Here is a 285-nt window from a genome sequence, read left to right as displayed (position 1 = left end):
CAGGTGAGAGAGGGAGAAACCCTGTGACAGGCTTGAATGTGGTTATAGCCGGCTGGCTTAGTTTGTGTTGGAGCCAAGGGGCTTTGAGTTTGGGTTGACAGTTTACTGTTTACAACTAGAGGGCTGGGTGAGGCTATTAGGGGTTGGAGGAAGCCTCATAGGGGCTCCATGGTAGTGTGGAGACCCTGGTGCCAGAGAGGGTGCAGCATTTGGGGTGCACCGACCCCAGCTCTGAGAAGGGGAGTGGAATCATAGAATCACAGCAGTCGGGTCGGAAGGGACCTT

This window comes from Gavialis gangeticus, unplaced genomic scaffold (genome assembly GCF_001723915.1).
Source record: "Gavialis gangeticus isolate Ggan-Ray unplaced genomic scaffold, GavGan_comp1, whole genome shotgun sequence".
In the NCBI taxonomy this organism is placed as follows: Eukaryota; Metazoa; Chordata; order Crocodylia; family Gavialidae; genus Gavialis; species Gavialis gangeticus.
The sequence above is the reverse complement of the archived record's forward strand: the minus strand, read 5'-3'. Positions refer to the sequence as shown.